The sequence below is a fragment of the Talpa europaea genome (assembly GCF_964194135.1).
Source record: "Talpa europaea genome assembly, chromosome: 2".
Taxonomy (NCBI): domain Eukaryota; kingdom Metazoa; phylum Chordata; class Mammalia; order Eulipotyphla; family Talpidae; genus Talpa; species Talpa europaea.
In genome coordinates, this window is record NC_140068.1 from 154,269,042 (window position 1) to 154,294,033 (window position 24,992).

A 24,992-nucleotide genomic window follows, 5' to 3' on the forward strand; every position below is an offset into this window, starting at 1 on the left:
TGGTGGTTTGCCATCCATTTTTTGTACCTAAAGTATCTCTGGGGACTGAAGTGACACTAGACCCTCTTTTAGAGGTTCCTGCTATACTCAGTTATAACACTCTGCATGATCACAAGAAAATACAAATTCTTCACATGACTTCACATGTGGAAATTGTCCTGCCTCTCCTGTCTAGTGGCCTTCTCTTGGTTGGCCCTGGATAAAATCTCCACAGAACTGACAATTGACAATACTTAGTTACTTCCATTAAATAATACTCTATTTCTCCCTTTGGTTTACCTGGAGTAATACAGTCTTCAGGATCTTAGAAACACTCCAGTTAGGGACCTTTTCGTGGCCTTCAAACACACATTGTCTTAGTTTTGATATTTATTTATTTTTAAAGATTTGTTTTATTTATTTATACAAACACTGGGTATAGTCAGAAGCGCGGGAGGGTGAGAGAATCCACCAGAGCCAGAGCAGGGAACAGAACAGGCAGACTGACGAAATACACTGCTGAGGGGACAGCGGACGGAGAGGTGTGGGCGCCATGTGGGACCTTCGCTGGCGTCCGGGGATTGAACCGGCCCTACAGATGCTGTGGGTAGCTTCACAGCCCGGTGCTCAACCGATGTGCCAAATCGGTTGTATTTTGATACAGTTAGGCAGGTAGGACAGGTGGGGGAGGAGGGGGTTGGGTGGGTGAGAAAGGAATTACATACCACGCTGTTCTGTCTGTCCATCTGTTTAATTTCTTTTTAATCCTCATGTTTTATTTTTTTCCTGCTCATTCTCTGTCCTTGGTCATGTTATATATATTGCTCAGTGTTTTCTTCTCTGATTGCTACTCCTGGAGCTCCCGTGTATGTGAAGACTTTATATTATTTTATACTGTGCTCATTGAATTTTCCTCTTTAGAGTAGCTTTAATGTGATTTTCAAAATCTTCAAAGGATGAATTGTAACTACTTATGACTGTTTTTACTTATGATTTCTTTTTTCTGTTGTATAGAGTTATCCTAACCCTTTGTGAATAAGGGGTAACTGAGCATCTTTGTTATTCCTTGTCTCTGTGAATGTCAGTGTCACCTGTGCCTGTGTCAAGGATACTGAATGTTAAGGAAAAATCCTCTTAACCCTTTTTTTTTGTCACAAAAAATGGAGAGTATTTGTTGAAGGTCCTAATCAATGTATATGTGAATATACATAGGATTTTGTACATAGCAATAAGAGATGATGGAATGCATGAACAGATTTCTCAAGATTGAAGTTTTCTTTTGCCCAGTGTCATCTTTTCCAGAAGTCTTTCATTGCTCTCATCAATGTTTTCTTTCTCCAGTAGTAAATATTAGTGTCTTCCAGTTGTTTTTCCTCTTCTTTCAATTCCTTTTGTTCTGGTCGAGCTTTGTTATTGCCTATGATGATGAAAATACCAGTAATATCCTGGAGATCCCCAAATTTCTATTCTCAGCTTAGAGTTTCTGATCTACAAAACACATGTTGCATGCGAAACATCCTTATCTACCAGCTGGTCATGTGGACAACATGTCATGAAAATATTTCTTCTACCTTCAGCCACCAAGTTCTTACCTAGTTATTCTCTCCTTCACCCTTCCATTTTATTTTTATTTTATTTTATTTTTTTTTTGAGTTTTGTGAACTTATTTTAAAGATGTAACTGAAATGAAGTAGATTTTATTTCTTGTATGTTCTAGAGTATGACACAGATCTCTTTTTTTTTTTTTAAATAGAGGCATGCTTTTATTTATTTATTTGTTTGTTTGTTTTGTTTATACATGCACTGGGTACAGTCAGAAGCACGGGAGGGTGGGAGAATTCACCAGAGCCAGAGCGGGGAGCAGAGCAGGCAGAAGGACCGAAGGACACTGCTGAGGGGAGCAGCGGGCCGCAGGAGAGGTCTGCGCGCCATGTGGGACCCTCCTCCGGTGGCCGGGGAGCAGCCGGGGATCGAACCGGCGCTGCAGAGGCCGCGGGCAGCTTCGCAACCCAGCACTCAACCGCTGCGCCACCGGGGAGGCCCCACCCTTCCATTTTAGATGTACTGCCCGGGTCTGTATTCCTATGAGTCTATCAGGTGAGCATCTCTTACCTCTGCTTATCTCCCCCTCATTGTTTGAACATTCTGGGTTAGGGTCTAGGTTTTGTTTAGTCTGATGTGGCAATAACAGCTTTGAGGGCACAGGAATAAAATATTGGCACAGATTTTTACATACTCTTCATTAGCATATGATCGGATAACATTTGATACAGGTGAATTCAGCTCACATGTCCCACAGTTCATGTAACCTGACTGACTTTAGTTCCAGAATACTTTTACTGTCTTTCTCATCTCCCTGCCCGGAACTCTGCCTGGCAGTGTGCTCTCTGCAGGTCAGTTACCATGGCGAGTGCTTTTTATTTTCTCATACTATGACATCTGCTGTTGTCTCATCTTGATGACAGTGTTTTTTACAAGGAAGAGATGAACGTTTGTTTTTTTAGAAGGAAGAGATAAGTGTCTTCAGTGAAGTGCATCCTGGTAGTCCACACTGTTGGTTTTTCTTCTCTTGCAGGTGTGTCTTCATCACAGCTTTCCACATAGCTTTTTAGCGCATTCTTTCAGGTATGTGGTTATTCTACCTGCCAACCAGGTTTTCAGCTCTTCAAGGAAAAAATTATATTCATCATGTAATTCTTAGCCTCAAAGACACTTCCAAATTCATAAGGTAAGCTATGAAAGTACTTTTAGGAGCTAATGGGTTAATCCAGAGGTAAGGCTATTTCTACTAAGAATTCTGCTCACATCACAATGTAGAGTACAAAGCTGATGCCTCCTGTACAAGATCAGAGACCCACAACAGAAGATGATTTTACACTTGCTGCTGTCTGACCCAGGCTGACGGCCCTGAAATGATGATAAATGTTCCCTCACAGCGACTGGTGTCATTTTTGGATGTCTTTGTGAACTTCATCTGGGTGGAGTGGCGGGACCTGAATGATGCTCAGAGGACCCTGTATGGGATGTGATGCTGGAGACCTGCAGTCACCTGGTGTCCCTAGGTGAGGAAAGTTCGATGTACCACTCGAGTGCAGCGCTCTTTTCTACACTGGTAAGTGTGCTCTTGCTTATGAAATTGGGTGCTGGCGAGGTTGAACATTGCAGGCCAAGCAGATTGTGGGTGTTCACCCTTTTCATGAAAGATTCAGATTGACCTTTGCTGCACAGCTCTTAACACTGCTCTTGTTTGTTTCATAGACTGAAATTTGACTTGATCAGAGATCATCACTGTTGCTCATCACAGAGCATTGTGTTAACGATCCTCTGCTGGGAGCAGAGGGCACAGCCATGGAACATGGAAGAAACCCGGAACCAGAACCTCTCAGGTCAGTCAGTGCATGCCTGGCTGGGAGGCAGACACACCAGCAGGTATTGACCACGCTGAGCTGCTTTTCCAGTGTCCAAACCTTAGACATTTTGTCTGCGTGTATCAAAGTAATTCATTATTCCTTTTCCAAATATTGCTCTCTTGTCGATTTAATGTTGTTCTTTTAATGATTGTCAATATTCTTAACCAGTATGCAATCCCTGATACTGCAGGAAATTATTCTGCCTTAGTCACATTTTCTGTATTCTCTCTAGTAATTTATTCTCGGAGACTGTTTTCTTTAGGTTATTGTTCAGGCATTTGTTTATTCTTTCAGTATGTTCATGGGGAGTTTTAGACAATGGTCAATTTTCTATGAGAGTGGATGGCAAACATGGTCACAGCAATGGCCTTTACTTTATTGAAGTTATATTCTGTGTGAAAAGACAATGAAACTAATACATGTATGAAATAGTGAGGTCAAACAGCAGAGAGTATTTGACCAGGATGAAAGAGAAAAAGCGGGGGATGTGATTTTAGAATGTGCTCCAGTGGAAGCGTTGTAGAAATGAAGTCTTTTCTTGCAGAGCTCAGGGTAGAGATGGTTTCACTGCTACATCGTGTATATAGTTTTATATACAGTCTGGGCTAGAGGTTGTGTATTGCTATTGAAGGTGTCATTTACCAGCTGATTAACTCCAAAGTGATAGAATGAGAGGAGGTTGACTGGAGAGTTATTTAGGACATGAATAGTGTTTTATGTTTTATTTAGGACATGAATAGTGTTTAATGCCTATGGCCCCCCTTCATGAGAAACTGAGGCAGAGAAGGACCCAGCAAATCATTCATGATGGGAAGGGATGTTCCTGACATGGTGTGGAAATCTGAGATTGTAGTTTCTAAACCATGAAGCGATTCAGGTTGGGTGCTTATACCTTGGGAGAGTATGGACTGTATTACAGCTTCTTTTGTGGTTTTCATTGTAAAGAATGTAAAAGAATCAGTGAACCCTTGGGATTGCAGCTTAAGTAAGATAATGTCAAAACAATAATACTCGATAAAAATATGACATGTTATGAATCAAGTAGAAACACAGGTACCAAGTAGTGCAGAGAGAATACCAGGAGTGTTACTCTCTGAAGGGTGTGAAAAAAGCTGTTTATGATGGTGGACACAGGCTGCATTGTAGACCTTTTTCTTTTTGATCAGCTGGACGAAGAGATGAGGCAAAGTTTGCTGTATCTGTTACAACTCTGAGAAACATGTGATGTCATATTTAATGACGAATTAAAGAGGGTCTCTTTGGTGGTGTAGGGGTCAAGTCTTGCTTGCAACAGCCTGAGTTCATGTCCCAGCAGGGAGCTAACCTGGCACAGCAACCTCTCTTGTGTCCTCTGCTACTCCCTTACCACTGTATTTCAGTAATAGCTGTCCGTTCTTCTCCCCATTCTGTCTCTGGTGAATCCTCTCACCCCCCCCCCCCCCCGATACCTCTGATCTTAAAAACATTAAAAAAAATCGACAGAAAGGGCCCTCATTTTTTAAATATTTATTTATTTATACAAGCACTGGGTACATTCAGAAGCATGGGAGGGTGAGAGAATTCACCAGAGCCAGAGCTGGGAACAGAACAGGCAGACTGAGGAAGTAGACTGCTGAGGGGAGTGGCGGGCGGCAGGCGAGGTCTGCAGGCCATGTGGGACCCTCGCTGGCCCTCCAGGGATCGAACCAGCGCTGCAGATGCTGCGGGCAGCTTTGCAGCCCAGCGCTCAACCGCTGCGCCATCGGGGAGGCCCAAATGTCTCTTTCTTGACGTGGAGGAGAGTACATGCCTTTGAAAACACCAACATATGACTGTCGACTGTGCCAATGGAGAAATAAAAAGAAAGGAATGTAGATGTGGGATCCTTGTCTGTAACAAGACTCTTTCTTAAAGTGACTAAAAAATGACCCTGCATTACTTCCAATCAGTAGGTTTTGTAGGAAAACCGTGACATCCACAAAGCTTGAGGTTTCAATAAATACCATCACAAGTTGTACGGAATCATTGTAAGAAAGAAGGTATAGAGGCAGAGTGTTAGGTTAAAAGCTTCTGAATGAAATGGATATCTACATTTAAATGAACATGTTTACCAAATATTTATGAATTGAAGAAAAAAAATATGAAATAAGTTTTACTACTTCCTTGTCAACCTGGTTTGGCATTAGAAAATCTGTTAATTCATACAGTGCGGAGAATCCATACAGTGGGGAAAGCCTATCACTGTCAGTGTAGGAAGGCTTTCTTCCACAAGTCAGGCCCCTGCAAACATCAGATGGCACACACTGGCGAGCACCCCTGTGAATGTCAAGACAGTGGAAAAAATTTCCCCTGTAAGTCATCCCTCACTTACCATCGCAGAATGTGCACTGGAGAGCAATCCTGTGAATGACACGGCTGTAGTCAAACTTCCTTCTGGAAATCAGCCCTCACTGTACATCTGAGATGTTGCACTACAATAAACTCTATGAATGTCCAGAGTATAGGAAAACTTTCTCCTGAAATTGGACCTCACTGACCATCAGAGAATTCTCACAGGGGAGAGACCGCATGAATGCCAAGAGTGTGGGAAATCTATCTCAGAAGTAAGTCCTTAGTGTACATGAGACAATTCACACTTCATAGCTTCTTTGCAGTGTCTAGAGTGCAGGGAATCCTCAATTTAGTCCTCTCTAGGGAACTCACAGGAGAGCTACACTGTGAATATCCAGAATGTAGTGAAGCTTTTTGCTATAAATTCCATATCCCTGGATAGCAGAGAACTCACAGAGGAGAGAAGCCCTGTGACTGTCTGTGCTGCAGGGTCACTTTCTGCCAGAGGGAGCTCTCACGGCATCGGGGTATTCACACAGGGGAGAAACCTGTGGGGCTAGTGAGCTGGGAATACTTTCTAAGGAAGTCAGACTTCAGCGATCCTAGAAATTTTAAGAGCAGCGTAACACTGGTGGAGACTGTTCACATATTTACACAGCATTTTGATGCTGTTGGGCAGACCACGTGCATTTCCCTGCCTCGTTGTCCTATGCTGAACCCAGCCCAGGAGGATGTCAGCACAAACAAGGATCATTATTTCTATTTAAACTGCACCCAAAAAGTTGTGCTTCTTCCCAGCTCTCCTTCCCTGTGCTCTGAGGGGCATTTGTTTCCCAGGTTTGCTAAAGGCACTAAAGGGGGAAGACGGTGACATGATTGAGGAAAGGGATTGATTGGGGGGAAGAGTTTCCCAAACTCTCCTGAGCTCTCTTTGTTGTTTCCTCGAAGAAGAGGTACGTGCTTTGTTGAAACTTGCCTTGTGGTGTTTCTCTTCCTGTCAGTCCATTCTAAACAGTTCGCCTTGTCAGTCTGACTTCCGTGAAAGTTACCAGGCCTTTCCCAGAATTCACACAGGAATGACGGCATTTTGTTTCCTTTTGTTCTAAGTCACTCAGTGGAAAAACAGAAATAGTTTCATGTTCCAATGAAAAGAAAAGGCGACAATTACTCTATCCTAATTCCAGAGTATCCTTAAAGAATGCCCCTTAGAGGGGCCTCCCTGGTGGTGCAAGGGGTTAAGACGCAATCTAGGAAGCTATCCATAGCCACTGCAGCACAACTCGATCTCTGGCCAGAGGTGACCCCCATGGTGCAGCCCTCTCCTGTCTCCCCGCTGCTCCCCTCAGCAGTGTATTTCAGTCCATCTGCCTGTTCTGCTCCCCACTCTGTCTCTGGTGAATCCTCTCACACACACACACACACACACACCCCGCACCTCTGGCTTGTACCCCAGCTCTTGTATGCATAAATAAATACATCTTTTAAAAAAATGCCCCTTAGAGGTTACTTCATGCCCAGTGGAGCAGCACTGGTCTGCTGTCCCTATTTTCGAAACCTTTGATCACAACAAAGCGCCCCTGGCCATTACCTGACCTGAGGACTCTGAACATACAGAGGAGAGAGGAAAAGTCTGAAGTTTGCCCTGCGGTGGCGCTGGGGAGCCATTAGACAGGAACTCTTACCTGTGCCATTTGAACCGGTCTACCTGAGAGCAGTGAACTGGACCAACACAATTTAGATGGGACCAGGTGCAGTTATACTGTGGAACCAGCAAGAAAAGAAGGAGTTTTCGGACTCCTGAGAACTGGTGATTGTGGACTTTGAGCCAGAGGACAGAATCAGCTGCATTTCCCTGCTTTCTGGCAAATGATCCGATTCCTGATAGCAGGAAATAGTCTGAGCTTGTTGACACACTTATCATCTCTTACCATCTACCACATTTTCCTCCTAGAAAATCCTTCCCCACTCTCCACTGAGCACAGCGTAGGTTTCTAGTGACTCTGTGCACCCTGAATCGGAACACTTTGAAATGAACATGTGACTTTACTGTCTCCTGACCCTTGAGGGTAATGGCACAGAGATAAAAGGTGAACAGACCGTCCATTCAAGGGAGATGGTGGGTGGGAGGCACTTAGTGCTGAGTGGTCCTGGGAACTTTGACTTGGGCGGGCTATGTCAGTTCCTCGGTTCAGGTGCAATATGCTGGGAATTACTCCTTAATGCGTGACTGTGCTCTCTGTCCCCCACTTTTTTCCCTTCCTCGAGCTGTGGTTTGGTTTTGTAGGGAAGCACACTTGCCCTGTGACTAATGTCGGTTTCAGCTGTGCAGGTCCATTTACACGCTGATGTTTTCATTGTACAGATTTTAAAATTTGGACATTTGTGACTTTTTTAGGATTTATTTATTTATTTATACAAGAACTGGGGTACAGTGGGAGGGTGAGAGGATTCACCAGAGACAGAGCAGGCAGATTTACTGAAATACACTGCTGAGGGGAGCAGCGGGCACGACAGGAGAGGTCTGCCACAACATGTGGGACCCTCACCCCCGGGATCGAACTGGTGCTGCAGAGGCTGAGGACAGCTTCATAGCATGGCGCTCAACCGCCTGCGCCACTGGGGGGGGGGGGGGCTGTGACTTTTTTTAAAGATTGATTTATTGGGCCTCCCCTGGTGGCGCAGCGGTTGAGCGCTGGGCTGTGAAGCTGCCTGCAGCCTCTGCAGCGCCAGTTCCATCCCCGGAAAATTTATTTATTCCTACAAGAACTAACATGTAAGCCAGAGTTCCGGGGTGGAGGTGAGAAGATTCACCAGAGAGAGTGGGGAATAGAATAGGCAGATCCCCTAAAATACACTGCTGAGGGGAGCAGTGGGCGAGGAAGGAGAGGTCTGCTGCACCATGTGGGTTGCTCCCTGGCCTGCCTGGGATAGAAGTCGTGCTACGGTGGCTGGCAATAGCTTGATAGCACTGACTTAAACCCCCGCACCACCAGGGAGGCCCACATTTGTGACTTTTTATGACTCACCAACTTTGCATCCTATGTCGTCAAAAATGTTTTAAGGGAGGGGCCTCCTTGGTGGCGCAGGCAGTTGAGCGCAGCGCTGTGAAGCTGTCTGCAGCCTCTGTAGCACTGGTTGGATTCCTGGCAGGCCAGGGAGAATCCCACAGGCATGGTAGGCCTCTCCTGTCTCGCCCGCTGCTCCCCTCAGCAGTGTATTTTGTCAGTCGGCCTGTTCTGTTCTCTGCTCTGTCTCTGGTGAATCCTCTCACCCTCCTGCGAATCTGGCCTGTACCCTGGCTATTTTATAAATAAAAATAAATCTTTAAAAAAAAATGTTCTAAGGGAAACTTCAGTATATCATCAGTGCATGAAACATACATAGCCTGTAGTCTGTTTACTGTCATAAAGCAGGCATAAGCTTTTATAGAATGTTAAAAATCATTAAAACTTGGGCCTCCCCTGGTGGCACAGCGATTGAGGGCTGGGCTGTGAGGCTGCCCACAGCCTCGGCAGCACTGGTTCGATCCCCGGCCTCCAGCGAGGGCCCCACATGGCGCGCAGACCTCTCCTGCCGTGCCCACTGCTCCCCTCAGCAGTGTATTTCGTCAGTCTGCCTGTTCTGCTCCCCACTCTGGCTCTGGTGAATTCTCTTACCCTCCCACGCTCTGACTGTACCCAGTGCTTGTATAAATAAATAAATCTAAAAATCATTAAAATTAAATATAATGCACCCTTTGGTTGAGAGCACTGTGAACAAACATGCAGCTTGAATCATTGTTGCATAAAATTATCTAGTTCATTCTTTTCTCCAAGTTTTTGCAGTTGTTATGTAGCTGTTCCTGTTGCTATTCTTCTAGTATCCTCTGTGGTTGCTGGATGTTGCTATTCATGCCCATGGCTGCTGTTTGTCTACCTGGTACCTTTCATGTTGCATTGATCAGTGTTCTCTGGGGCGCTTCTAAATTGATCATAGTGTTCTGTCCAGTGCTGTCAGCCTCTGTAGTGCCATGGGACTAGACAAAGTGTCACCAGTCATGCTGGAATTGCTCTCCACACCCAATGTCATGTTATTAAAATGTTGAACTGTTTGTTGTTTTTTTTTTTTTTTTTAAGATTTTCTTCTGTATATTTATGCATAGAAAAACCAGGATCTAGGCCAGAGTTATAGGTGGATGAGAGACATTGTTGAAGCAGAACAGGCAGATCTACTGAAATACACTGCTGAGGGGGAGCAGCGTGAGAGACAGGAGAGGTCTGCTGTGCTGTGTGGGTCAGCTCCCTGGCCAGGATTAAACTTACACCACAGTGGCTGGTAACAGCTTGATGGAGCTGAGACTTAACCCCTGCACCACCAGGGAGGTCTCACAATGTTGAACTGTTTGATGTCTACTGTGGATTGAGGTCTGCAGGTGTGCTACGACCTTTTAGAAGAGGGTATTTAGCTTAAGGACCAGTGAAAACAAAAATATTCTAAAACCATAGCGGTAACTCAACAGGCGGTCCAAACCCTTGCACTTACTCGAAATGCAAAATTTTGTCCATATAAGAAAATATTGCTATGAGATGGTTCCACTTATAGACAGACCATGTAAGGTTATGAGGTTGAGGAGTATGACACGGTCCTATTAACCTGTTCTGTTTCTCATTTTACTGACATTTTATTTTCCCCTAGTTTCTATTAGAATGTAGTTTATAATATAGGTATCACGCTACTTTCTGAGTTCAGCGTGTGGAGCTTAACTCAAAAAGGTTAACTCAAGTGAATTGGTCAACTGCGTGGCCAGGGGATTAGTGCCCCAGCACCCACGCTGCTCCAGGCTCAACTGTAGTTTCTTTAGTCTGACTTTCTGCCCAGAAGAATATCTTCTCTTTTTTTTGATTGATTGATTGATTGATTGATTGATTTATACAAGCACTGGGTACAGTCAGAAGCGCCGGAGGGTGAGAGGATTCACCAGAGCCAGAGCGGGGAGCAGAACAGGCAGACCAACGAAACACAGCGGGCGGCAAGCGAGGTCTGCGCGCCATGTGGGACCCTCGCGAGCGGCCAGGGATCGAACCGGCACTGCAGAGGCTGCGGGCAGCTTCGCAGCCCAGTGCTCAATCAATGCACCACCTGGGGAGGCCCAGGGAAGAATTTTTTCATGGGAGCTCTTTCTAAAGCTTTTCTATGTGATGGATTTGCATCCTTTTAGGACCTTTTGGGGATTTTGATACATTATAATCCACACCATTGAATTGAAGCCACACCCATATTTTAGAGCAGAAGAACATCATGGAAACTCTGGGGTGATTCAGGGACAGGACTCATCACATTTGAGAGGCCTGTGAGGATTTGCAAGCGACCCTAGAGGAGCAAGAAGGGTCCGTGACAATATAATCTTGCCTCAGAGATTTATTCTGAGGTTCCATTTCACTGCTGTGTGCTGAGTGTGATCTTTGAAGTCAGTTCATCTGACTAGAGTAGCTGGAAGGAAGCCTAACTGATTTCTGCCTCCATTTGGCTTTACCATGGCTGTTCTTCACAGTGGAACAATAGTTCTTTTTCAGTCCTTCTCCTGCTACATCTGCCTTATGCTGTGTGACTCAGGGAGCCATGAATTTCTTGTCTCTGAGGAAGAAACGCCATCTAGGGCCTTCCTGGTGGCCTAGGAGTTAAGTCTCAGCTCTGTCGCTGCTGTGACCTGAAATGATCCCTGACAGGGAGCTGCCCCACATATGGCAGAGCAGACCTCTCCTGTCTCGCCTGTTGCTCCGTTTAGCAGTTTCTTTTACTCCGTGTGTTCTGTTCCTGACTCTGTTGCCAGTGCATCCTCTCACCCCCTGCACCTGTGGCTTACACCCCAGATCTTCTATACAAAATTTGAAAAGTAATAATGAATAAATGCAAAAATATAGATAGAAAAAAAGAAAATGCAAAATATACCAGAATTTGTTGTCCTGGATGATCCACAGATGTGTAGGTAAGAAAGGATTTGCTCAAGAGAAACTAAAGAAATCTCTAAAGATTACAGGGTGAGGCATATATGTGGCCTGACATCTGCATGAGAGTATTCTTGTCTCAGATCAGCTTCATACCTGATTTAGCCTTTCAGCCCTCTGGGTCAGCATAGTGACAGGCTCCACGGCACATCAGCCCTGAGAGCATCTGTCCCGTGGTAGCTGCCCTTAGTCTTCTGAGTGGACTTGGCTCCTGTGCTCTCTGCCTCATGATTGCTCCCGCTGCCGGGAATGATGACTTTGGGGAGCAACTAAGTGTCTTAGGTAATTCATGTTTCATTTGAAAGTTTCCTTACCCCTGAGTTTGTCACTGTGTGAAGTGTTCTCTGGGAAGGGAAGTCTCCCTGGATGTGTCGGCTTTTACAAGAGGAGGTTCTGAATCAGCGAGGCCTCTGCCTGTCAGTCTCCGTTTCATTCCAGTCACATCAGACATACTGTTCTTTGTGATCTCTAGTTTATGAAAAGAGAACCGTCATCATATACATAGTATGTATTCTGGTGCATAAGATTCTGAAATATAGCTCAGTTCATAGTATAAATAAAAAATTCTAGTATATACAATGGTAGGAAATTAATTAGTTCATGTCACTTTCCATGTTTGTTTCCATAGTGCTTTGTAATAGGCATGTCCGTATGTATGTATTTGTGACTTCCTCAATTGAAAAATTCCTAATTTCAATGATAATGAAAATGTCCATGGTTTCTCTTTCACTGATATCTAGCATCAGTGTAGTATTTGTGTTTTCTGCATTCTCTGCTGCTAACTGTTAGTATGTTTCCACTTAGTTCAGAACCCTGCTGTGTACATTCTTTTAAGGTTGTCAGGACATTTATCTGTGTATTCTCTTTCTGATAAACTGGGAAAAACCCAACTTCTACAGTTTATTGGTGTTTAAATATTCAGATAGGATGAATATTAGTTTTTTCCAAACATTTTTGGGGTCCTCCCCGATGGCCAAAGGGGATCCCCTGTCCGGGGATCGAACTCGTGCTGCAGTGGCTGTGGATAGCTTCACAGGTTGGGTGTTAATCCCTTGCGCCACCAGGGAGGCCCCAAATAAATAAATCTTTAAAAAAAATTTGTATTCATTGAAACCTAGTCCAGTAATATCTAGTATATAACAACTGTTCAAAAAAAGGGTAATATTTGCCATTTTGACCCTGATACAATGTGAGGAACTGCATTTGCCATGAACTTTTTACTTCAAGTTCTGTTACTTTGCTGTTCTATTGCTATTGCTTTTATTTAAGACACACGGGACTGGAGAGATACGCCCATCGTGTCACTGGGGAGCCTGTCAGGAATGATTAACCCCCCCCCCAACCCCCGTAACTCCCGAGGCAGCGTCTTCCCCTCCTTATTCATGTTCCCATGAACATTTGCTCCGTTCGCTTCTGGCTCACCATGACTTTCCCATGGGAGACAGTCACAGCATTTCCCCCGTACTTTGCAGCGGAGTGCTGTCATGCGTGTGCTGTGATGCCTTCACTGTTTGCTTTCTCTTCCGGCGTGAATTGTGTCTATACTCTCTCTTTTTTTTTTTTTTAAATAATAAATTTTATTGTTATATTCCCCATACAATTGCACCCCCCCATTCTGACCCCAATCCTTCCCCTCCCGCCCCTGCCCCCCTAAAAGTGTCTCTGGTTCATAGTTTTTTGTTGATTTTGATTTTCACTTTCTTATAGTTATTCATTTTCCTGGTCCCTTATTTAAGTTTTCTAGATTCCTGTTATGAGTGAGACCATCCAGTATTTTTCTTTTTCTTTTTGGCTTATTTTGCTGAGCATGATCCCTTCCAGCGCCATCCATGTTGCTGCAAATTGCATGTGTTTATCTTTTTTGAATGCTGAGTAATATTCCATAGTATATATGTACCACATTTTCTTGATCCAGTCATCTATTTTTGGGCATTTGGGTTGTTTCCAAAGCTTAGCTATTGTAAACAGTGCTGCTGTAAACATAGGGGTGCAGGTGTTCTTTGGAATTGATGTTTCTGTTCTTTTGGGTTAATACCTAGGAGTGGAATTGCTGGATCATATGGAAGTTCTATGTTTAGTAGGTCCAGAAATCTCCACACAGCTCTCCATAGTGGTTGGACCAGTTTGCACTCCCACCAACAGTGCAGAAGAGTTCCTTTTTCTCCACACCCTCGCCAACATTTGTTGTTGCTAGTTTTTTTAATATGTGCCATTCTCACTGGTGTAAGATGGTATCTCATGGTAGTTTTGATTTGCATTTCCCTGATTACAAGTGATGTTGAACATTTTTTCATATGCCTGTTGGCCATTTGCATTTCCTCTTCCGAGAAGTTTCTTTTTAGCTCTTCTGCCCATTTTTTGACTGTATTATTTTCTTTGTTGTAGTTGAGTCTCGTCAGCTCTTTGCAGATTTTTGTGATCAGTCCTTTATCATTAGTGTTGGGTGCAAAAATGTTCTCCCAGTTGGTGGGGTTTCTCTTTGTTTTTGTTATTGTCTCTTTTGCTGTGCAGAAGCTCTTTAATTTCATGTAGTCCCAGCTGTTGATCTTTGCCTTCACTATCACTGCTTTGGGTGATGTGTCTGTAAAGATGTCTTTGATGTGCAAATCACGTAGAGTTTCGCCTATATTTCCTTCTATATATTTTATGGTTTCAGGTCTTATGTCTAGTTCTTTAATCCATTTTGAGTTGATTTTTGTGTATGGTGTGAGGTAGTGGTCAAGCTTCATTCTCTTGCATGTAGCGACCCAGTTTTCCCAGCACCATTTATTGAACAAACTTTCTTTGCTCCAATGCATAGTCTTTGCTCCTTTGTCAAAGATTAGTTGACCATAAATCTGTGGGTTTATTTCTGGATTTTCTATTCGATTCCATTGGTCTGTATGTCTGTTCTTGTTCCAATACCATGCAGTTTTGATGATTATGGCTTTGTAGTATAGTTTGAAGTCTGGGAGTGTGATGCCTCCATTCCCTTCTCTTTTTTTCAGGAGAGCTTTGGCTATTCGGGGTTTTTTGTGATTCCATATGAATTTCATCAATAATTGTTCTATTTCTTTGAAGAATGACATTGAAATTTTGATTGGAATAGCATTGAATCTGTATATTGCTTTTGGAAGGATGGCCATTTTAATAATGTTTATTCTTCCAATCCATGAGCAGGGGATGTCTTTCCATTTCTTTGTGTCTTCTTCTATTTCTTTTAACAGTGTTTTATAGTTTTCTTTGTATAGGTCCTTTCCTCTTTTGTTAGATTTATTCCCAAATATTTGATTTTTTTTGTTTCAATAACAAAAGGGATGTTTTTTTTTATTTCTTCTTCTTCAGATTTATTGTTTGTGTATAGGAAGGCTACTGACTTTTGCGTGTTGATTTTGTATCCTGCCACTTTACTGAACTGACTGATGAGTTGAATTAGTTTTTCTGTGGAGTTTTTGGGGTTCTCTATGTATAATATCATATCATCTGCAAATAGTGATAGTTTGACTTCTTCTTTTCCTATTTGGATTCCTTGGATGTCTTTCTCTTGTCTTATTGCTCTGGCTAGGACTTCCAGTATTATATTGAAAAGCAGTGATGAGAGTGGGCATCCTTGTCTTGTTCCAGATCTTAGTGGAATTGCTTTCAGCTTTTCACCATTGAGAATTATACTGGCTGTTGGCTTGTCATAGATGGCCTTTATGACGTTGAGGTATGTTCCTTGTATCCCAAGAATTTCAAGGGCTTTTATCATGAATGGGTGTTGCACTTTGTCGAAAGCTTTCTCAGCATCTATTGATATTATCATATGGTTTTTATATTTCTTTTTGTTGATGTGTTGGATAACGTTGATTGATTTTCGGATGTTAAACCATCCTTGTGTCCCTGGAATGAATCCTACTTGGTCGTGGTGAATTATCTTATGGATACATTGTTGGATTCTGATAGCTAAAATTTTATTGAGGATTTTTGCATCAGTGTTCATTAGGGAGATTGGCCTGTAGTTTTCCTTTTTTGTGTTGTCCTTGTTCGGTTTTGGTATTAGTGTAATGTTGGCTTCTTAGAACGTGTTTGGTATTGTCCCTTCCTTCTCAATTTTTTGGAAGAGTTTGTGAAGGATAGGCACTAATTCGTCTCTGAATGTTTGGTAGAATTCATTTGTAAATCCATCAGGTCCTGGGCTTTTGTTTTTGGGGAGGTTTTTGATTACCATTTCAATTTCGCTGCTTGTAATTGGTCTGTTTAGGTGTTCTATTTCTTCTTTATCTAGCTTTGGGTGATTGTAGAGTTGTAGGAATTTGTCCATCTCCTCTAGATTGTTGAACTTGTTTCCATATAACTGTTCATAGTAGTTACTGATTATTCTTTTGATTTCTGCTGTGTCCGTTGTGATTTCTCCTCTTTCATTGATGATCCTGTTTATTTGTGCTTTCTCCCTTTTTTCCTTTGTGAGCCTGGCTAGGGGTTTGTCTATTTTATTGATTTTTTTCAAAGAACCAGCTCTTGGTTTCATTGATCTTTTGGATTGTTTTTTTAGTTTCAATTTCATTTATTTCTGCTTTGGTTTTTATTATTTCTTTTCTTCTACTGGTTTTGGGGTTTTTTTGTTGTTCTTTTTCTAGATCTTTGAGCTTCGAGATTAGGTTGTTTCTTTGAGTTCTTTCTTGTTTCTTGATGTGAGCTTCTATTGCTATATATTTTCCTCTTATTACTGCTTTTGCTGCATCCCATACATTTAGGATATTGGTGTCCTCCTTGTCGTTCAATTCAAAAAATTTTTTAATTTTTTCTTTGATCTCCTCATTAGTCCAGTGGTCTTCCAGTAGTGTAGTTTTTAATCTCCATGAGGTAGGAAAGTTCCTTGCCTTCTTTTTATGGTTTATTTCTAGTTTGATGCCTTCATGGTCAGAAAACATGGTTGAAAAGTCCTGAGGGCAGATGGTGTCTCTGTCAAAGTGTGGGAGCCTTTTCAGGAATTTTCTTTACCGCTCAGATTTTTCTTCTGTGTGTTTGTTGTGCTTGCAGTGGTGTCCTCGGCCGACAGCGCTGTGTTGGTCGCCCAAGGACCAGTGTCCCCTCTCGGCTGTCAGTTACCCTGCCACGTCCATGACCAAAGCCCCAGGAACCCTCCACCATTTGCCTCTTCACCCCTTTTTCTCTTCCCAGCTCCTCCCTTTCTCCTCTGGCAGCCCCAGTGTTGCAGTCAGATGTCAAGGATTTGTTTGGGTTGCTCTGTGTGGCTCTTTCTCTGTCTCTTTATCGTCCACAGGTGTGTGCCGTCTTCCGTGTCTGTGTGTCCAGCTCCTGACTTACTCTGCCGTGTCCTGCGTCGTGTAATTCCCTCCAGTCCCACACACGTTTTCAGAAAACAAGAGTTCATCCTGCTTGCAGCCAAGTCGTATTCCAGTGTGTCTGCAGACCGTGTCTGAATCCACTCGTCTGTTGTTGGGCCCTCAGGATGTTTCCAAAGCTTGGCTTTTACAAGCAGTGACGAAAGGGGTGTGTGTGTCCCGTCAGATGGGGTTTGTGTAGTCTTTACAGAGAGCCCCAGGAGGGGGCTGCTGGGTCTCATGTCAGATCTATTTTTAATGTGTGCAGCGTCTGGTTTTCAAATCAGTGTTTGCCATAACCCATCACTGTCGCCTTAGGGGACGGACACCACCACACTCTCTGCTGTGTTCAGCGAGAAATACTTTGGTCATTATTGGGATTCCCGAGCAGTCAGTCACATCCCTTCCCCTAGAGGACGCTTGTAGCCTCACTGGCTGAGCACAGTGTCTGCTGTGTGTTGACAAATGGCCTTCAGGGTCATGTTTGAAGGGAAATAGCTTCAGACACCAGCTTTCTGCCATTTCACCAATGAGAACTCACCGATAGACACTTCTGCACATCACCTCAGGTCTGCAGAGGCCAGGTGGTGACTATTCATGGGATCCTTCTCTCCTGGGTCATCAGAGCGTGATCTCAGAGCCCAGCTTGTCTTGTGTCATGTAATTTCTCTGGGTCACCATTTCGTCCTCAGTTAAAATGTTGCTAATGAAATCTGTCTTATAGCAGTGTTATGAAAGGAAATAAAATGATTTCTAAAGGCCTACAGCACAATAGACCCTAATAAGTAGTGGGTCTCATTTTTTATTTTTTTAGGATTCATTTATTTGCGCATACTAGAGCTGGGGTGTAGGCCAGAGGTACAGGGGTGAGAGGATTCACTGAGACAGACTGGGGAGCAGAACGGGTGGACTCACTGTAATCCACTGCTGCGGGGAGCAGCGGGCCAGACAGGAGAGGTCTGCTGCCATGTGGGTCAGCTCCCTGCCTGGGATTGAAGTGGTGCTGCAGTGGCTGTGGTTTGCTTTATCATGCTGAGATTTAACCCCTTGTGGCTCCAGGGAGGCTCTGGTGGCTCTCATTTCAGAGGGCAGGTCAGTGGGGATAGCAGTGCCTGCTGGGAGGAAGTGAGAGAGAGAAGAATCCACCCAGAGCCTCCAGAGCTTGCAGGACCCCCCCACCCCCTGAATAAGGATTGGAGCCAGTTTTTCAGCTACTTAAATAATTGGTAAGTTAGTTAGCTGGTTCGCTAATGGACTCGTTTTCTGCTTAGCACATTTGTCAGCTAGTTAACTAGGTGGTGAGGTAGCTAGTTAACTGGTTAGCTAGTAGCAGGTGGTCGGCTAGTTACCTACTTAGTTAGCAGATTAGCCAGCTAGTTAATTTATTCAGCTGGTTAGATAGCTGCTTAGCAAACAGGGTGACTATTTACTAGTCATCCAAGTAACTAGCAGGTTAGCTGGGTCATCAACTAGTTAAATTGGTCTGTTATGTTACTGGTGAGTTTGCTAGTCACCTCATTTATCAGTCAGCCAGATGGTTGTTTAGGTAGCTGGCTAGTCAGCTAGTTTAACATTAGCGAGTTATTCAGCAAATTGGCATCCATGAGTGAGCTCATCAGTCAGCTGGTTAGGTAGACAGCTAGTTAAAGTAGTCATCTTGTTGGTTGGCTAGTTAACTTGTCAGCTGTCCCTTTGTCTGTATCCTATTTCCATCATCATAGCATCCCAGAGAACCGCGACACTGCTCTAAGATCCCCCACCCTCAGCCCCGGACGCCTCGGGCCATTTTGCTGCCTGTGTGGCTTTGCTGTCTGCAGAACGCGTAGAGGTGGCGTCAGGCGTGCAGAGCATTTCCCATTGGCTTCTTTCCCTTTGCGGTAGGCATTTCACTTGGCTCCCCACCTGCTCGTGACCTGGTGACGTCATGCTTGGAGCCGTCATCAGCACTGCACTGTCTGCTTGCACCAGCCTTGTCCCTTCCCCTCCTGAAGGAAATCACAGCTGCTTCCGGTTTCAGGCGCGTGTCAAGCCGTGTCAGCATCCGTGGTATCGTGGACGTGAGTTCGCAGCTCCTGTGGCTGAACACCATGGGGCAGAGCCTGGGTCCTGGGATAAGTGTGTTATGATTTCTAAGCAACTCCCAAGCCGTCTTTCAAATTGGTGCCATTATTATTCCCTCTGCAAGATGAGAGCCTCAAGGTCCAGAGCAGAAAAAAACTGAGAAAGAGGCGCCACAAGACCAGAAACGTGGCTCACTCCAGGAGGTGGGGGTAGAAGGGATGAGCACAGCCATGGACCCACCTGTGGGAACCAAGACCCCAGGCTCCCTACCCCTGGCTCCCGAAGCATCACACCCGAGCAGGCGGCAGAGCGCGCGTCCACGGGGAAAGACACGGCGACGGGGCCGCGGTGGACTCTCCGTCCCGTTCAGATTCCGCAGTTACCCAAATCAGTCGCTACGCCGCAGGCTCTCCAGGAGGGGCCCTCCCGACAGGAGGCTCTGGCGGGGCCGTCTCTGCTCGGGCTCCGGGCAGCACCAGTCGGCCACCTTCCTGCCGCACAGAGGGTCCTTGGGCGCGGGCGGCCCGGCCCCACCCAGGGAGCCCCGCCCCGGGGAGCAGCCCCAGAGGCGCCCAGAGTCACCTCGTGGTCCAGAACCCGCGAGACCCCGAAGATATATGCCTGTCCCGGCTCTGAGGTGGGCCCGGGGTCGGCGGCCTCTCCATGCAGGACCTGAGGCGTGAGGATGAGAGAAGCGGGGCAGAGCCTGGGGGTGGGAGACGGTCTAGGAGACCAGCCGGGAGGGACAGAGACGAGGCGACCGACTTTACAGACCAGGCCACGGGCGGGGCGAGGCCGCAGACACCCACACCCGCAGAGCAGGCCCCGCCCCTGAGAAGGACGCCTGGGAGGAGCCTGGAGGGGAGCCCGGAGGGGAGCCCAGCCTGTCGTGCCACCCCAAGGAGAGGGAAGAGGAGTCGTCTTGTCTCGCACTTCAGTCTATTCGTTGGACACTAAGTCTCCACTGAGAACTAGAGCGTGTTAGATGATGAAAGAGAAGATTTGGGGCCTCCCCTGGTGGCGCAGGCGGTTGAGTCGCGCGCTCTGCAGCTGCCCAGAGCCTATGCAGCGCCGGTTCGATCCCGGCCGCCAGCGAGGATCCCACATGGCGCGCAGACCTCCCCTGGCGCCCGCTGCTCCCCTCAGCAGAGTACTTCGGTCCTTCTGCCTGCGCTGCTCCCCGCTCTGGCTCTGGGGATTCTCTCACCCTCCCGTGCTTCTGACTGTGCCCAGTGCTTGTATAAATAAATAAATAAATATTTAAAAAAAAAAAAAAGAAAACTCAAAGAAACAATCTAATCTTGAAGCTCAAAGATCTAGAAAAATAACAAAAACCCCAAAACCAGTAGAAGAAAGAAATAATAAAACCAAAGCAGAAATAAATGAAATTGAAACTAAAATAAAAAAAAAAAAAAAAAAAACCAAAGATCAATGGAACCAGGAGCTGGTTCTTCAAAAAAATAAATAAGGTAGACAAAATAGGCTCACAAAGGAAAAAAAGGAGAAAGCAAAAATAAACAGGATCATAAATGAAAGAAGAGAAATCACAATGGACCAGCAGAAATCAAAAGAATAATCAGAAACTACTATGAACAGTTATATGGAAACAAGTTCAACAATCTAGAGGAGATGGACAAATTCCTACAACTCTACAATCACCCAAAGCTAGAGAAGGAAGAAACAGAACACCTAAACAGACCAATCACAAGCAGTGAAATTGAAATGGTAATCAAAAACCTCCCCAAAAACAAAAGCCCAGGACCTGATGGATTTACAATTAAAGAGCTTGTGCACAGCAAAAGAGACAATAAAAACAAAGAGAAACCCCACCATCTGGGAGAACATTTTTGCACACAACACTAATGATAAAGGACTGATCACAAAAATCTGCAAAGAGCTGATGAGACTCAACAAAAACTAAGAAAATAATCCAGTCAAAAAATGGGCAGAAGAGCTAAAAAGAAACTTCTCGGAAGAGGAAATGCAAATGGCCAACAGGCATATGAAAAAATGTTCAACATCACTTGTCATCAGGGAAATGCAAATCAAAACTACCATGAGATACCATCTCACACCAGTGAAAATGGCACATATTAAAAAACTAGCAACAACAAATGTTGGTGAGGATGTGGAGAAAAAGGAACTCTCCTGCACTGCTGGTGGGAGTGCAAACTGGTTCAACCACGATGGAGAGCTGTGTGGAGATTTCTGGACCTACTAAACATAGAGCTTCCATAGGATCCAGCAATTCCCCTACTAGGTATTTACCCAAAGGACACAGAAACATCCATTCCAAAGAGCACCTGCACCCCTATGTTTATAGCAGCACTGTTTACAATAGCTAAGCTTTGGAAACAACCCAAATGCCCAAAAATAGATGACTGGATCAAGAAGATGTGGGACATAGACACTATGGAATATTACTCAGCATTCAAAAAAGATAAACACATGCAATTTGCAGCAACATGGATGGAGCTGGAAGGGATCAAGCTCAGCAAAATAAGCCAGAAAGAAAAAGAAAAATCCCGGATGGTCTCACTCATAGCAGGAATCTAGAAAACCTAAATAAGGGACCAGGAAAAAGAATAACTATAAGAAAGTGAAAATCAAAATCAACAAAAAACTACAAACCAGAGACACTTTATGGGGATTGGGGGGCGGGAGGGGAGGGCTTGGGGTCAAAATAAGGGGTTTTAATTGTATGGGGAATATAAAAATAAAATTTAAATTAAAAAAAGAAAATAAATTTAAAAAAAATCAGTCATTATCTAACACTATACACAAAAATTAATTCAAAATGGATCAGTTGGTATTTTCAGTCTATTCTGATAATCACTGACTTTAAATTGGAAAGCTTGGTGATGTAACATTTAATGCAATTATTGGCAACATTGTGATTTAGTTCTATTGCTTTACCATTTGTTTTATGGTTGTTTCTTCTGTATTGTTTTACTCTTTTCTGATTTTTTTTTGCATTGTTTAAGTGTTATTCGAATTTTATTTTTATGTGACTACTAGCTTTTTTAGCTTAATCTTTTACCTTATTATAATGATTGCTCTAAGGATTACAATAGATATTCTTTTTTTTTTTCCCATTCAACTTGTTTCTAACATTTCATACAAACTGTAGAAAGGAGGTATTCATCTCTTATGCCATAGTAGAAATATTTACCACATACAAGTTACCTTATAAGCCCCACAGGCAATGTACATTTGTTTAACTTGTTCTGAACATTGTCCTTTAGAATTTCTTGTAGTACTGGTCTGTTGGAAATGAATTATCTTAGTTTTTCCTCTATTTAGATGTGGATTCATTTCACATTTATTCCTAAAGGGTAATTTTTCTGAATATAGAATTTCAGGTTTTTTTCTTTAATTGCTTTCAGGAATTTGGTTTACTGAGTTCTGATGAGAATCTGTGTTAAATAAATTACTATTTCTCCATCGGGAATTGCTGTTTTCCTTTGCTTGCTTTCAATATTTTTTTTTCTATTTAGTGTTTGCTGCTTTGACTATGAAGTGACAGGCATGGATTCCTTCCTATTTATCCTGCTTTATTTTTGCAAACTTCATGAATATTTCCATTTGTATATTTCACCATATTAGAAAAATATTGATCATTATTTCTTCAAATATATTGTCGGCCCAATTCACTCATGTTTTCTTCTGGAACTCCAGTTAAATATTTTGCTGAATATTTTGACATAGGTCTACCTATGAGGCTTTTATTTTTCAACTTTTTTCTCTCTAACTTTTCTGACTTTCTCTCATTCAATTAGTTAAATTTAAGTTTTAAATATTTTTGCATTTTGTATTTTCACCTATAGAATAAGTATTTATTTCTTTCTCTTTCTAGATGTCTATTTTCTTTTTTCATTGATTATATACTTTTCCTTACATCTTTAAATATTATTATAATTGCTAGTAAAAATACTTTGCTACTAATTGTAACTTGTGAATTATCTCAGGATTATCTTTCCTCTTCAACATGGATCAAATATTTTGGTTTTCATATGTAGGTTATTTTGTATTATATTTTGAACATTGTTCTGCTATAGACGTTTAGGACTATTTTATTCATTTTAAAACGTTTACAATTTTGTTGTTATAGATGTTGTTTTGGACTGGAAATGAACTTGTTTTTAGGAATTCAGTTCTGAGTCACATTTTTTTCAAATTCAGTTTAGTCTGTTAGTCCTTTGCTGAAAGCTCTCAGATTGTATGGTTCAGGAATGAAACATTTGCGCAGAGTTTATACACAAAATTGGGGCACTTATTTTGCTAGGCTTTGCATTTATTGGATGTACCCTCACTTTCAAGATGCTTTTAGTTATCTCAAATTCTATCATCTGCTTTAAGTCACAAGCCTTACGTGGTCTAGCAAAATGTTAGCTACTCTACGGCTAACTTTTACTTAAAACTTAGAAATCAAAAGGCATCCAAATATCTTGTTTCAACATATTTTTACTCCCAAAACAATCTTTCTGCTATAGTGCACTTTAATGTATTTGTTTTAAAGTAATAGTTCCTAGTTTATAGTTCTTAGATACAATTGCATTATGTCCTCTGGGAGATTATTTGATTACAATGGATTACGGCACTAATCTTTATTTTTTTTAAAACATAAGCTGTTCTAACTACCCACGAATACTGGAAATTTATTGATGATGTATAATTATTTTACTTCCTTATTTGTTTTTACACGATATAGGATTTCTCCCCACAGGTGTGGCACCATAGTTTTCCTACCATCAAAGCACCCACAGTCCTCCAACCTAGTCTTGTTTTTGTGCTGCTTACCTAGTTGTATAAATGATTATAAATTACCTAGTTCATTTTCTCCCAATATCTTTCAGTAATCAGAGCCTGAGAAATAAAACCCCACAAGGGCAGTAGGAACCTACAACCACATTTAAATATTCAGAGATTCAGAACAATTTTGAGATATACTCTTGCTTTAATTACAGTAAAGAACCCTGTAGAAATATGAGCAAATATAGATGAAAATATCTTTTTGAGGGTATTTTTGAATTAAAATCCTCTCCCCAGTCACAAGATGTTGAGTATATGTTTAAAGATCCTGTGTCATAGAAGTTATGGTACAGGTCTTTCTTACAAAAAAATTGGACTGTCAATAGGAATGTAACTAGAACCGTGTTTTCTGATAGCACTGATGGTTCTAAACCAATCATCCATAGCACCTTATCAATTTCACTGAAAATGGAATTTGCAGAATGAATTTCTAAAACTAAAGGTTTTGTATACAGTCACAGAAAACAAAAAGGATAGCTTTAGCAAAAGGAATTATTTTCAAAAATAAGTTCTTATTAAACACAAGGAGGATGTTTAAGCTATCCTAATCCAAACCATTATAAGTATATAAGCTCTCCAAGACACAGTACCGGACTGAAGACAGACTTGTGTCTTGTTAAACAAAAGATACAAAGTTTATGCAGACATTATTTGGACTTTTTAGGGAAATACATATGCATATGCACACACACTTTTGTAAATGTGCATAGATTGTCATTGAATATTTTTATGAAAGAATTCTATTAAAAAATGAGTCTAACTAATGTCTGTTTCTGACTTTTTCTCTATCCTTGTCATTCTAACTTATCAGTCCTGCTGAGAAGCTTAAACATGAAGGTTTAGTGTTTTACTGAATAAGATTTTCATTTTTATTGTTTAACCCAATATGAATTTTTATTAGACTCGCTGAATTTTAGTATTGATTTCTCTGCAATTTTCTAAATGAGTTTCTGTCACTGTGGGGTACTATGTATTGCTACCAGATTAGTAGGTAGAGCACAGGTTTATTATTAGACTTCTATAAATAATGCATATTCACTTACACAATATAAGTTAGTGCTGAAAATTATTTTGTAAAAAAAGTGAAATTTTGTGCCTCGCCGGTGGCACAGTGGGTTGAGAACGGTGCT